The following is a 14,001-nucleotide window of genomic DNA, read 5'->3' on the forward strand; positions in this document are numbered from 1 at the left end:
TAAAACCATTTCCTCCTAAAATGCTCTTATTGGGCGCAGTTCACTGCTGCACTGCACTTTGTGTAGTCATTTATACCAAAGCGAAGTGGGTGTACCATTGTGATCTGCATTTACTTTTCACAGGCTTTAATGGTCCCACAAGCTAGAAATAGTGGGGGATCAAGCTTCAGAATGTTATTTAAACTACTTACTGAAAGAGATGGCAAGTAATGTTGAGCTTTTCCTTGATTATCTTACAGTGAGGGTTTAAAGTATTCAACTTCCATCTCATGATTGATCCACCAGGATAAAGCTAAGTGAGTCAAGATTCATCTTATGAGTAGGATAATCAGATAACAAATTGAACCAACTGTTGGATCAGTCATTCCACAAACTTAATAGATTCCATTCTGGAATAGGTTTTATGCATGGGGATGTGTGAGTAATACATATGCAATGGTCCTGGGGAGAAGAGTCCCTCTAGATATCTGTCAGAAGCTGAGCCAGCACAGAGATAAATCTATTCATAGCTTCAGATGACCAGCAGTGTGCAGTAAAAAGAATAATACTCTCCAAAGAGAAGGTTTAAATTACTGTGCAACTGAAATCAACTTTTGTAATAAAAGTCAGCAGCCATTTTTAAGGTTCATAATCTTAGAAGAAAATAAAGGAAACCCCTATAAATAAGTATTTTTATAAGACTAATGATATGTTAGAAAAGGTACTAAGTCATCAGAAAGAATTAATGAGTTGTTGTCAAAGTATTAATTGTGGATCTCTGTTTTACTTTCCATTCATATTTTGGAGGGGGACTGGATGGCTCAGAATATTGGTAATGGATTGGAGAGACTTTTAACTATCACTAACCCCATCATGTGTTACTAATAACCAAATGCTGTTACTAATAACCAAACACCTAACAGCTGTTCAGTGACCTATGTGAAATGAGCTTGGTGGCCTCCATCTATAGGAGGCCAACAAGCTCCACATGTTTGATACTAAGGCTTGGTCTACATTACCAATTTATGTAGGTACAACTACATCACTTAGGGGTGTGGTTATACTGACCTGGTGTAGACAGTGCTATGTTGACGGGAGGGTCTCTCCAATCAACACAGCTACCACCTCATGGAGAAGTGGAATATCTACACCAATGAGAGAAGCTCTCCCATCAGCATAGGTAGCATCTTCACTAAGTGCTATAGTGGAGCAGCTGTGCTGCTACAGCGCTGTACATGTAGATAAGTCCTAACTGCTAATCTTATTGGCAATCTTGGCAGTTAAATCAAGGATTCAGTGGGCCACAGTGAACTATCCTCTCACCCCTCTAGATCAGTCTTGAGGCACATTGGAAGACAGCATAGGGAAGCTCACACTCTTACTGCCTGCTGTGTCTGGTCTGTGGATAAACAAAAGCTTTTAGTCACCAAGGCTTTTAATGCAGCATCTTTCATCAGCACTAAAAATCACACACAACCGTTTTACCGAATGTGTACCATGTATTGTACAGCTCCATGACCTGAATTGTCTGCAGGGCCGGCTCCAGGCACCAGCTTTTCAAGCAGGTGCTTGGGGCAGCCGCTCTGGAGAGGGGTGGCACATCCAGGTATTTGGCGGCAATTCAGCGGACGGTCCCTCACTCCGCCTGGGAGCGAAGGACCTCTCGCCGAATTGCCGCCGCAGATCGCGATCGCAATCGCGATCACGGCTTTTCATTTTGTTTTGTTTTGGCTGCTTGGGGCGGCCAAAACCCTGGAGCCGGCCCTGACTGTCTGACTCTTATTTGAACAGAGGACAGTCTCAATTTTAATTTAAGGTGTGTGTGTCACTTTTTAAAATAAGCATTAAAAAAGTCATCACTGTCTCCCAATATTAACTGTCTTTAAAATGCAATCTTTGATGCATTACCTAACGGATATATTATGATCAAGGGTTTCCCTTTTCTCTTTCACAGTCTCACACTTCCGAGGCTAGCAGATGCTTTAGTGCTTTCCTGAACTGGGGCTTTACTGACTATGGTCTGACTGTCAGAAGTACTGAAAGACAAGCGGGGGTAAGGTAATATCTTTTACTGGACCAACTTCTGTTGGTGAAGACAAGGTTCTGAGCTCCACAGAGCTCTTCTTCAGAACACACACAAATCCCAGCTAAGTGCATGGGACCTACAGGTGCTCATCACCTTGGAAATCTGGCTGAATATTATTATTCACTACCCAGAAATGTATTCAGATGTTTAGGCCTGCTAGCTAATGTAATTTCACATAAACCATAAGTGTGCAGTCAGAGTAAGTCTGTTATGTAAGTGAAAGCCATTGGAAGTGTGTAACTGCTGGCCTCTGGTATCACTGAGGCAAGGATGAGTGTCTTGATTAGCAAAGATTTGTGCATGTACTGATCTTTCAACAGTGCTGGAGAAAAGGGAGGAAATACAGTTCATCCGTAAGTGCTGTAATTTCCAGCAAACCTATATTTATACAATGCTTCAGATTCAGAGAGATTCCTCTCTCTTGAGGTCTGATTCTACAACCCTGATTTACAGTGACTTCAATAAAAATACTCACAAGAATAGGTGCTGCTGAGCAGACACAGGGCTGCAAGGCCTGGTTCTTTGTATTGAGCATCTGTACTATGGTATGCCACTGCTGCTTGCTTCCCACTCAATTGTGTTATAATCTGCTGTCGTTCCAGTTTGAACCTATGGGCAATAAGCATAGGCCTTTTTGAATACTACAGTAAAGCTCAGAACACCTGAAACTATATATGCACAAGGAAGAGCCTTTGCAGGAGGGTCTAAACTTTAAAGCAGTTGGAAAAGCCAAGATAAATCCCAGCACAGGATTTTTTGCTTGCATCTCATTTCCAATGGAACAATACTTTCTTGCTAAGACATATTCCACTTGCTTTTATTTTCCCATGCCACTTCCTACGCCATTCAGCCTCTCAGTTCTCCTTCAAATCCTGCCTTGCATGTGCATCTTTTGCTTTCCCTTTCATCACTGATCTCCTCTCCAGCATGGTATCTCACCACTTGTAGACTGTAATCTCCATTTAATACAGTCATTTTGTCTTCCTGCATGTTGGTAAAGACTGCGCATGCTTATGATGCTACATAAACAATAATAATTCCCAAAGAGGACCATTCTGTTTATCTTCAGTGGTCCTCAAGGAAGTGGATGAAATAACAGATTATTCCTTGACAAAGAATCCATTAAACTTTTTTTTCTTCACCATAAGAACACTGAGCATGTTGGCAGTAGAGCACTGTGCTTGAACTGAATAATCTGCAAAAGTGGTAGAGTGATTGCACCTGCGATTTTGTGGGTTCAAAATTATGGATTGGATTGAGGCCCCTTTAAAACTGTGGCCATAAATGTTGCTTCTGATCAGCTAGGAAATTTTACTGAACATAAACCCAAAGATAATTTTCCACCAAGAGCTAAGAACACTGCTAATATCATGCCTCAACAGAATGTTTGGTACTTAAAAGGCCAGTAATTACATTTTTATACAAAAATCAAAACTGGAAGAGCCAAGAAGATCATTGATTCAGAACGATGAGCTTTACAGACAGGTTTTAATGAATTTGTTGCTTCCTAAAAAGTCATAATTGATCTCTTTACAACATTCCTGGTACTGGCTATTAACAGAGTATAATTGATCATTCCAGATTTAAAAGTCAAAACCAAATACTGACATTATAAAAAATTGCAGAAAAAAAAATATAGTCAAGTAACTTACTAGTCTACTGTCCATTTCGTGGTTGACATTTAAAATAGTATACCTCTCTGCCAACGGAGGAGAATCCAATTATACTGAACTTTAGGCTAGAAATGACACAATACTCTGATGGAAAACTTTATAGAGATGATAGTCACACTAAGAAATACATTTGAACATGTTGTGTGAAGTATATAGTGACCTTATTATGTTTATATTACTAGAGAAAACCTGCTTATTTGTTTGTAAGGCTTTTTGATATTTTAAAATAATCAATTCAGAGTACATGTTATTCATGAGTATGTTATACTGTTTCTTACTATAGTGATCAAATGCTTTATGTTGCTGCTGAATCCATCTGGTCTTGGCTCTGCAGTATAAGTGATGAGTCCATACTTTCTTCTTTGGGTTGTCAGCTATATACATTTTAAATACAGAAACATAATTATGGTCCCTAAAGGCATGAAGCTTCTTTAGGGCCTGTACGTTTGCAATTAGTAGTTGCTGAAACTCCTAAAATGCTATTAGTCAAATACTTGCTTAGCTTATCAGCATCCCTTTAATCTCCCAAAATATACATGAATGTTCTAAAAATGAATTTAAATTAAATTGTATTTAAAATAAGGCAATTTTCATGTCCTATCTCATAGAACTGGAAGGGACCTCAAAAGGTTGTTGAGTCCAGCCCCCTGCCTTCACTAGCAGGACCAAGTACTGATTTTTGCCCCAGATCCCTAAGTGGCCCCCTCAAGGATTGAACTCACAACCCTAGATTTAGCAGGCCAAGGCTCAAACCACTGAGCTATCCAACCCCCCAACAAACAAAAATCCCAAACACACACAAACTGAAAGTTAGTGTGTTCTACTTAACATTTTAAATAGACAATAATGAGACAAGTCATTCATCACCATGGGTGAATATTGTAAGAATAGCTGCTGGAGGCAGTGGCTGCTCTCCCATCTCATGATAGGGCTATAATCTTTGAAATTATGACCTATGTCACGAGGCTGGGGCCAAGAAGTACAGAACAGTCTCTTACACACCTGTGTGTCTTACATTATTAGAAATAACAAATACATTATCATTAGATATTTATCTATTCCAAACACCTAAAAACTGGCAAAGAAAATAAGAACATGTCCTCAGCTAGTGTAAACAGATGCAGCTCTGTTGATTTCAATGGGGGGATACCCAAGAGTTGAAGTTCCGTTCCCGAATTTGCTGTATTTTGAAGATTATGGTAATGGCAGAAATGCACTGGCACAGTGGTCTCAACTGCTGACCTGTGTATTAGTAATGCTACATGAGTCTTTTATTCCTGGGTAGTCTAAAGTCTCCCTCTTATGGCCCAGTCCAAAGTCCATTAAAGTCAGTGGCTCCTAAGGGCTTTGATCAGCTTTGGGATAAGGCTTTAATGGATAACCTTCTATACTGAGTGCTGTTGCAGCACCACTACTTACCTCCCATTTAGTTGTATGTGCTGTAAACCACAATAAATCTTGTAAATGGGTATAGCTGCCCTGTATGACTGGGAAACACGTATTCATATCTATTTAGAACTTTTTTCTTTTAACATTTGATGTTGAAAGTATAAATAATCATTCCAAGGTGACTGTCAACTACTAACTAATTATCATGCTAATCAAAGCTGGCTTCAAGATGTGGTTTAGACTCATTATCATTCTGGTATCCCAGTAACTTGAAAATCATTCACGTTTAAATACAAACAAGAACAAACTTTATTCCAGGGGTCTTACTGGCATCTTCTCAAGGTTTCTGTTCCTCATGACCTCCCCTTCCTCCTCCGACCCACCTCCTCCTCCTGGTTTCTTAAAGAAGCCACAACTCATAAACAGTCATTTACAAATGCTATATTTCCCCTCTCCAAACACTTTAACAGCCATACAATAACAAATTATACAATTTTAACCTTCAAAATTCCAGTAATTCCTTTGGATGTTACACCACAAATTCCTGCAGCCAACATGAGGGCCCACTGGAGTGTAAAAGTCTATGCACATCTGCCTCTGTTGGGGCAAGCCTTACGTCTTCAGCTGCTGATGGGGCAGGGAGGATTTCCATACCTGCTTCACCTGTGATGGTCTCCCATACCTGTACTAAATTACTGTTATGCCAATGGGATCCATCGTACAATTCATATGTTAGTGCTACTAGATGCCATGTAACCTGCATTGGAATGAAAGCTATGGCCCAAACTTGGACCCTCTGTGTGGTCTGCGTGCAGATACATATTGCCCCACCACCAGGGTCGTCATTGTAGCCCTCTGTTTCTCATTGGTGTAACCTTTGTAGTATGCCTGAAACTTCTGTACACGGTTGTGAATCTCCCGCGGACCTGTATTTCTGGGATCTTTAAGAAAAGGGAGTAATAAGTCTAATGATAAGCACAACTCTTACCCCAGCAAGCTCTCTGGAGTACAGGCCAGTAATGCTGTAATAGTGAGCAGAGAGCATACGGAAAAGGCAAACCCTAGGACAGATGAGCCTGAAGCTCGTTCTTCAATGTGCGATTAAATCTCTCTACACCCCCATAAGCCTGAGGGTGGGATCTGGAAGTGCAGACATGCTGGGTCCCTTTATCTGCTAGGAAGTAGATGAAACAAGCAGAAAAAAACTGCAGTCCATTATCAGTAGTTATTGTGTAGGGATAACCCCAACTAGAAAACCACTCCTACAGCCAATCACAGATGAATTGTGCTGTTACGAGGCTATCGCTGCTACCTCTGGCCATTTAGAAAATATATTTTAGGCTACTAACAGAAACCACTGGTGCTGTGGGGCAGGGGTTATTTCTCCACATATGTCTAGCTGTATGGACTGCCACAGCCCAGGCTGCAGCAGGGTACGGATCATGAGTGCACCAGTTGGTTTATAGGATTTATCACTAAGTAAACATGGTTCACAATTCCTGACCAACTTCTCAATGTGACTATCAATTCCTGGCCACCATACCGCTGTGTGAAACTGCTGCTTCGTATGTAGTACTCCAAGGTGCCCTTCGTGGGCAGTGGCCAGAACCTCTGCCCGCCTGGCCTCTGGTACTACCACCTGGGAGCCCTGAAGTAGACCATGATCATCTCATGGCAACAATTCATATTTCACAGGGAAATAAGCCTCCAGATAATCTGGAACAGTTTTTGACCAAAACTGACCAAGACTGACGAACATGTCTGAGAACTTCTTGTAACACTTCTTCCTGAGTCAGTGTCCCTGACAGTGCAAACAAGAACAAACTTTATTCCAATGATTTGAGAGTGACAAGAGAGAGATCAGTCTTTACTGATTATCCCCTTCCTGGCTCATAACCCCCACCCCCATTTCTGTGGATTTATCAGGAAGAGCCCAGGACAGGTGATCAGCCACTTGATTGAGATTATTTTGATGGTACCGTACTGAGAAGTCATACAGATGTAGGTAATCAGCCCATCTATGAATACAAAGGGGGTCGATGCCCTGACCCAGATGGTGTTAACAGTATGGTTAATGCTTCGTGGTCAGTGCGTAATGTGAAAGTGGGGCCATAAAAATAAAGATGCGACCTTTCACATGCGCATATGCGTGCTAGGGTCTCCCGCTCCCCTGCCAAATATTTTTGCTCAGCTGAGGAGAGCGCTTGGGAGGCAAATGCCTCTGGGTGTTCCACCCGCTGGAGACCACGGCACTGAGAGCTCCAACTAAGGCATCACATGTGACAAAACTAGGGGCTCATAAGGCTAAGTGTACCAGTGTGGGATCTGATGTAATATCTTGTTTGAGCTGTCACACTGCCTGTGAACAGTCTGTTCCAGACCACATTGCTGCGAAACAGGGCCCGTAAGGGTGAAGTGAGCAAAGCATAATCTTGCACAAAACAAAAGTAATAAATAACTCAAGAAATGATAGTTCTGACTTGTCCATAGGGTCTGGCAGTTGAACAATGGCATCCACACTGGACTCGGATGGGGTGATTCCACTTGCTGACAGATGATGACGCACAAAATCCGGATGAAAACCACACTTCTCCATTTTCAGAGTCAGATGATGGTCCTTAAATGGGGTTAGTATTGCATGTAGGGAAGCATCATGGTCAGAAAGATGATCCATGAAGCAGGATGATCCATGAAGCAGGATGTCAACTAGATAGATGACCACCCCAGGAATGCCTGCTAACACTGAGGCCAGGACTTTTTGGAAATGGCTAGGGGCTGAAGATAAACCAAAAGGCATCCTTTTAAACTGAAAGAGGCCCCTATGGGTGAGAAAAGCCATGAAGTTTCTTGAATAGGGGGCTAATGGTATCTAGAGAGATCCCTGGCAAAGATCCAAGTTAGAGAACACATTTGAACCATGACATTGTGCTGCCAATTCCTCTCCAGTTTGGTAGAGTATAGCAGTCGGGGATGGTTGCCTTGTTCACTTGGTGCAAGTCCACACATAAGCGTAGTCCCCCTTTCTTTCTTTTTTGCAACAACAAGGTTTGACACTCCTGGTGAAGAGTCAGCCATTTCTGTAATATCCTCCTTGATGGCTATGGCTTCCTTTAATGCCAGATGTGGTCTGCGGAATGCTTGTATAATTGGGGTGGCCAGTGGATCTACCCTTGGATGATGCTCATTGCTACAGCAATTGCTGAGTCCAGAGGAGATCTTGGGGAGCATGTTTCTCCAGTCATTCCACACAAGGTGGATTTCTGTGTTCTGCAAGTCTAATACTTGAAAGCCCAGTGCCTGGAACAGATCCAGCCCAAGAAGGTTACCCCAGAATGGGCCATGTAAAATGGGAACACTCCCACTTCTTGTTGATGATACGACACAGGGAGATCTATCATCCCCAGGAAAGTGATTTTTGCATTGCCATATCTAGATAGTGTGGACTGTGCAAGACAAAATAGGCAAAATATCTACAGTATGTGATATAGTTTATGAGTGAGACTCGTGCTCCATTGTCTACCAGCAGCAGTATCTCCCCACCCGTTAAATGGCAGGGGCAGATTTTAAAACTCTCCTGGTCCTGTGTAAACTGAGTTGATCTCCTCAGCTTGGAATCTTCCTCCATCCCCCAGTCATCAATATAGGTGATGGCTGGGGCAGAGAAACACCATCTGGCAAAATGGTTATGTTTCCCACCCACATCAGTGTCATGTTTATCTCTGGGCTGAACAATCTCAGAGCCCCTGACAGTGATGGGCTTGGCCACAGCTGCTACAGTGAGGACCCATGCCGGCACTCTTCTGCATCCTCCAATGATTGGCGGCGATCCCCTCTGTCACCCACATGGTTACCTGAGCCTCTATCAGTGCGCTCTACTGGGATGCCTGCAGCAGTGAATGGTGTGAATGATGCCTTTGAAGAAGAAGAAGAGTCTGGGAAAGAGTCTGAGCCGCTTCGGTTGCAAATTCAAATTGACAGCCAATCTCCACTGTCCTGTGGAGTGTCAGGGAATCTGGCTCCATCAGGAGGTGCTCCCGCAAGTGTGGGGATGAAATCTGCACCATAAACTGATTCTGAATCATCTCGTCAGTTAGGATTGCAAATTTGCATGTAACTGCCAGTTTCCGGAGGCTGGCTTCAGCCTGTCAGACTGATTATCCGGGGAGCTACACTCACTGCCAAAACTTAATAGCATAGCATCGGGTGTGGAGTGAAAGTGCACTGCTAGTGCCCTTACCGCTTCCTGATATGATGGGCCAGTATCCAGAGTGGAGAAGATCCAAAAGCCTTTGGTACCTAGCGTGTGAAGAAGTGTGCACTGGCGAGCTTCAGTGGCCGCTTCCAGACCAATTGCCATCAAGTACACCTCAAATGCTGTGATCCACCTGGTTCATGGCAAAGGTTGGTCCCCTCGTAGCATCAGGAATGGGGCAGGTGCTGTAACAGAAGCTGGGAATTGTACGGTAGCCAGAGGCACATTTGGGTCTGACATCCTCGTTGCCACTGTGGTATCACAATAAACTTGAAGACCACTCAGGTTTAAATGCAAACAAGAACAAACTTTATTTCAGGACACCACTCTAGGTTTCTCTTCCTCATGACTTCCATTGGGGACTCTCCTTTTCCTCCAGGCTCCAATTTCTGGTTTCTTAAAGGAGCCATGCCTCAAAAGCAGCCATTCCCAACTACAGTAACTCCTCACTTAACGTTGTAGTAATGTTCCTGAAAAATGCGACTTTAAGCGAAACGATGTTAAGTGAATCCAATTTCCCCATAAGAATTAATGTAAATGAGGGGGTTAGGTTCCAGGGAAATTTTTTTCACCAGGCAAAAGACTATATTATATATATACACACACTCACAGTATAAGTTTTAAACAAACAATTTAACACTGGTACACAGTGATGATGATTGTGAAGCTTGGTTGAGGTGGAGAAGTCAGAGGGTGTGATATTTCCCTTACTGCTAAATGATGAACTAGCAATTGGCTGAGCCCTCAAGGGTTAACGCTCTCACTCTGCAAGGCAGCAGGAATGGAGGGAGATATGCACGTTCCCCTTAAGTACACTGCCTTGTTAATTAGATCAGCTTGCTGAGACCGCAGCTGCTGCAAGCTCCCTCTGTCCTGAGCCCTGCTCTACGGAAGATGGGATAAACAGGGTGCAGGACCGGGGGGAGGGGGACACCCTGATACTAGCCCCCCTCTTCCTTCCCTCCCCCCTACCCCCGGCACAGCAAGCAGGAGTCTCGGGGAGCAGCTCCAAGGCAGAGGGCAGGAGCAGCACATGGCAGTGGGGGGAGGGACACAGCTGAATTGCAGGCAGCTGCTGCACAGGGAACTTAGGGGAGCGGGGAGCTGATTGATAGGGGTCTGACGATCCATCCTGGTTCCAAGCCCCCACCAGCTAGCTGCAAGGGACTGCTCTTCCTGCAAGCAGTAGACGAAGCAGGTGGCTGCCAAACGAGGTTAGAAGGGAGCATTACACAACTTTAACCGAGCATGTTCCCTAATTGATCAGCAACGTAACAGCGAAACAACGTTAACTGGGACGACTTTAAGTGAGGAGTTACTGTACTACAAACATCATAAAGGAACAGCTAAAGGACATGTATATCAGGCTTGGTGTCAGAAGTGAATACTTCCAGACAATATAATTTACATGAATGGCCATGTATATTGGTAACAGGGGGACATTGGTTAGCATAAGCTAATACCAGAGACTGAATAGATTCTTAGGGTACGTCTATACTTACCCATTGGTTTGGCGGCAAGCAATCGATCTTCTGGGATCGATTTATCACATCTTGTCTAGACGCGATAAATCGATCCCGGAAGTGCTCGCCGTCAATGCCGGTAATCCTGCTCCGCGAGAGGAGTAGGCGGAGTCGACGAGGGAGCCTGCCTGCTGCGTGTGGACCCGCGGTAAGTACCTTTAAGTTCAAACTAAGACACTTCGACTTCAGCTACGTTATTTACGTAGCTGAAGTTGCGTATCTTAGTTCGAACTGGGGGCTTAGTGTGGACCAGCCCTTAGGTTCATTATTAATGTGCAGACAGCACAGTGAAGTAACCATTCTGTGTAAAGAAAGATATCTCCACATCAAATGGGGAAGAGTGGAGACTGCATCTGCACATGTATATACTCTCTCTCTCAATCCCCTCAGAAGCCTGACACTGATATTTTCCCAGACAGGGACCAATGAAGCCAGAAAATGTCTATACTACTGCAAGAGACAAGGTAGATGAGGTAATATCTTTTATTGGACCAACTTCTCTTGGTGGAATGGACAAGCTTTTGAGCTACACCTAGCTCTTCTTCAGGTCTGGGGAAGGAAGCAGAATGTCTGAGATAAATACAAGTTGGGAAGCTTGTTAAGCAGAAGGGGTAACGTGTGGAAGGTGATCACATGAAATGAAGTGGACAATTGGAGGTGATATTTTTACATATAAAGGGCTTGAAGTGGGCAATTAAGGGTAGCAGGCAGTGTGGTATGTTACTGCAGCGAAGCGAAGACTCACTGGCGCGGCGCCTCCTACTGGTCATCTGGGAATTAGCTCTTTTCCAGCATACAGAGCACCCTGTACAGGCTGGTGTCTCACCTGCTTCTGGCCCTGTGACCCTCCCGGACTCCCGTGCCCCTTTACCTTGGGGTTCTGCGCCCTGCAGTACCTGCACACACTGGGTCTCCCCTCCCAAGGGAACCCCCATCCCTTCTATCCCCACCTTGCCTCAGTGGCTACTGACAGTCATCATCTAGCCCCTGTTCACTGGGGCAGACTGCAGTCTGTAATGGCCACTCATCATTGGCAAGGGGTTAGGACCAGCTGCCTCTGCCTATCCCTGGGCTGCACCTCTGCAACCCCAGTACCTGGTTTGGCCTTACCCAAGGCCTGCAACCTGGGGGTTTGCCATGCTGGAGCTCCCCAGCTCCCCTTTGACCTTCCCCAGCACTCTCCTCTCAGGCAGTTAGCCCTTCCCATTCCAGGGCTAGAGCGAGACTCCTCCTGGCTCCTGGCCCTCCAGTCCTCTTATCAGGGCCAGCTGGGCCCTGATTGGCATGGCCCCAGCTGTGGCTGCTCCTCAGTCAGCTTCCCCCAACTGTTCTCACTCCTTTTCCAAGCTGCAGTCCTCTCCAGGGCTGCTTTTAACCCCTGTGGGAGTGGGGCAGCCACACCACTACAGTTACAAATTGTTGTAATGAGCCTAAAAACAGTGTCCCTGTTAAGACCATGTGTGATGGGTTATACAAACCCTCATCCTGGGCAGGAAAGGGTTAAAGGACAGTACTGGGCGCCCAAGTAGCTCTGATCCTCCAGCCATCAGAGCATGCTCCAACTGGAGACAGGATTGAAAAGGGAGCATCCCAGCTCAGATGGGGAAGGCTGGGAAAGAGGACAGACCTACTCTGAAGGCTCCTGCCAAGGGCACCAGAGAAGCTTCCCTGAGGGACTAAGACTGTCTAGTGAGCCCGGTTGGAGCTGACAGCTTGGTTGCCTTTTCTTTTTCTTTTCACTTTATATTGGACTGGAAGCTGGGGCAGAATAGCATATGGTAGGAAATGATCCAGGGTGGATAATTCGGAGGACGCCTTCAGGGGTCAGACACTATTGATCCTCCTAGGGCCATCGTTCAGAGCCCAGTGGAGTGGGTGGGCCTGGGCTCCCCTACCTTTGCCCACCTCACCGCACCTCTGATTAAAAGAGGGTCTGGACAGTAAGACCTGCCCAGTGGGAGGCAGCGCTAGGCCACATAACCTACCAAGGATTCTATTACATTATGGCTGTTGGTGCCTAGCAGAGTTATGAATTTAAGTTTTCAGGGTTGCCTTTTGAAGATATTGTACAGGTTTCCCTTGAGCACAAGTACAGAAAAATCAGTTATAGCACGATCACTTTGTGAAAAGGGTTTGCCCACAGGTGATATGGTATTTTTGTCTTTTATGTTTTTTCCTAATACTCATGGAAACAACCATGGGTACTAGGATGGTTCCCCAATATGCCAACCTCCTCATGGGCCACCTAAAGAAAGAATTTCTGGGAAAATGCTTCACAAAACCCACAATGTACCTTGTGGTCGGATGTTCGGCTGCGTGTGTGTGTGTTCTCCCTGTGTGCTGTCCCAGCTCTTCGCAGACTGCAAGAAACAGGGTGATAATCCCCCAAAATTGATGGTTTATTCTATAATTAGATTAACCAAACCAGTAACAAAAGAGCTTCTGTAGCACCACACTGATTAACAAGAAGCCAAACACAGTCCCCTTTACGCATTCCAGCCCATGGTTCCCATCCAGACAAATTGGTCTAGTATAGTGAGAGGTTACTGAAAACCCAATTCACTATATGTGAGGTTCTATCAATCCCAAGGGATCAGACACTTACCCGCTGGTCAATATGTATCTCAGATCTTACTCAAATATAACTGTCAGCCAATCCTTAGTAAACTAACTAAAAATTTATTAATAAAAGAAAAGAAGAGAGTTATTGAATGGTTAAAAGATTATATATATTACAAATGCTTGCTAGGTCCTTATATCAGATTTATAGCAGTGATGAATGAGTCTGCGGTGATGAATGGCTTGCAAAAGTCCCTCTGGAATCATCCCAAAAGGTTAGAATCCAAATGTAGCTTAGATATAAAGTCTGTTAGAGTCTTTCCTTCCCACGGGTGGTGGGTGAATGCGCCCTTGGGCGAGGCTAGTCCCTGGTACCTCCTCCTCTGTCCGAGGCCTCACCCCTTCTGACCCCCCCCCACCCCTGCCAGAGCCTGGAGCACAGTACCCCCTCCCACAGCTGCCGGGAACCCCCCTTCCATGCACCCCAGGCCCCAGTGCACCGGGTGGGCGGCATGGCCAGAGCACCCCCAGCCCCAGCGC

The sequence above is a fragment of the Trachemys scripta genome, chromosome 1 (assembly GCF_013100865.1).
Source record: "Trachemys scripta elegans isolate TJP31775 chromosome 1, CAS_Tse_1.0, whole genome shotgun sequence".
NCBI classification, from domain to species: domain Eukaryota; kingdom Metazoa; phylum Chordata; order Testudines; family Emydidae; genus Trachemys; species Trachemys scripta.